The sequence below is a fragment of the Elephantulus edwardii genome, unplaced genomic scaffold, assembly GCF_000299155.1.
Source record: "Elephantulus edwardii isolate Elephantulus edwardi_28Jun2011 unplaced genomic scaffold, EleEdw1.0 scaffold00121, whole genome shotgun sequence".
NCBI classification, from domain to species: Eukaryota; Metazoa; Chordata; class Mammalia; order Macroscelidea; family Macroscelididae; genus Elephantulus; species Elephantulus edwardii.
In genome coordinates this window covers 9,340,417-9,342,119 of record NW_006399871.1, presented here as the reverse complement: position 1 = coordinate 9,342,119, position 1,703 = coordinate 9,340,417, and the positions used below count along the sequence as shown (strand labels likewise).

The window sequence follows — 1,703 nt, the reverse complement described above, 5'->3', positions numbered from 1 at the left end:
GCTTATAGAGTTTCCAGAGGCATATTGTTTAGGAATTGGGTGCCACTCCTGCTTCCAAATGCAAATAATACCTAATCACATATTCCTTTTTAGCAGTTCTATTCCTCATCTGCTTCAAAGCAGTGTCCATTATTTATCCCCTCTTAGTTTTCCCCAACCCCCCATATCAGTACTGTTTTATAAGAGTGGAATTATGCAGTATTTGTCCTTGTGTGACTGAGATATTTCACTCAGCATAATGCCCTCCAAGGTCACTCATTTTGTATATTTCATGAGTTACTTGTTTTTCAGTGCTGCATAGTATTCCGTTATGTGAATATACCACAGCTTCTGCATCCATTTGTTTGTTGACAGGCACTTAGGTTGTTTCCATTTCTTTGCTATTGTGAACAAGGCAGCAATAAACACGGGTGTGCATATATCTGTTTGGTGGCAGTTTGATGGGTCAAATGGTGTTTCTATTTCCAACATTTTGAGAAAGCGTCACACTGCCACCGTGATTGCACCATTCCACACCCCACCAACAGTGAATAAGGGTTTCAGTTTCTCCTCGCCAGCATTTGTTATGTGCTGCTCTGTTGAATTTTGCTATTCTTACTGCAGTGAGATGACATCTCATAGTTGTTTTGATTTGCATCTCTCTTAGAGCTAGGGATTTTGAACATTTCTTCATGTTTTTATTCACCATCTGAATGTCTTTTTTGGTGAAGTGTCTGTTCATATCCTTTGTACATTTTGTGATTGTGTTGTTTACCTTTATTTTGTTATGGTGCTCGAGTATTTTAGATATAAGTCCCTTATCAGACATGTCATTATAAAATATTCTTTTCCCAGTCTGTGGCTTTCCTTTTTATCCTGTTGTAGAAGTTTTTGATGTGCATAGAGATTTGGTTCTTAGAAGATCCCATTTGTAGTTGGGCTTTGGGGCTGGAGTAATAGGTGCAGAGTGAGGCGTAAGCTCCTCTCTGTCGGTCAAGCTGGTGGGGACGCCGCGGAGTGGTCTAAGGTACCTATAGCCGGCTTCTGGCTTTCTCCTCTTGACCATCTGGGACTAGCAGTGGCGCGCGCCCTCTGATCTGGTCCTCGGTCTTCCCGGTTACGGAAGGGGTTGGATAAAGCGAGGGTGCACCCCTGGGTTCCCAACTCCTTTGCCAGAGGCAAGACCATGCAATGGGATAGTGAGTCCAGACTGGGCCATGGGGGTGAGCTTGTCCGCCGTCTTGTGCCCGCCTTCCCGGAACTGGCCCCAGCACAGTGGATGCCCCATCGTGGTGGCAAAGAAAGAAAGTAATTTCTCGAAGCCTCTGACTGCGACCCCTTCTCTGGAGTAGGCCAAAATCAAGGCTCGGGATCTTCGCGGAAAGAAGAAGGAGGAGCTGTTAAAACAGCTGGACGATCTGAAGGTGGAGCTTTCCCAGCCTCGCGCGTCGCCAAAGGGACAGGCGGTGCGGCTTCTAAGCTCCTCAAAATCCGAGTTGTCCGAAAATCCATTGCCCGTGTTCTCACTGTTATTTAACCAGACTCAGAAGGAGAACCTCAGAAAATACTATAAGGGCAAGAAGTACAAACCCCTGGATCTGCGGCCCAAGAAGACACGTGCCATGCGCCGAAGGCTCAACAAGCATGAGGAGAATCTGAAGACCAAGAAGCAGCAGCGAAAAGAGCGCCTGTACCCACTGCGGAAATATGCAGTCAAGGCCTGA

The 1,703-nt window shown here is 46.2% G+C and overlaps 1 pseudogene; it reads left to right on the top strand.

The window, feature by feature from the left end:
* The first annotated feature begins 1,196 nt into the window (after positions 1-1,196).
* Positions 1,197-1,703, top strand: LOC102855937 (annotated as a pseudogene).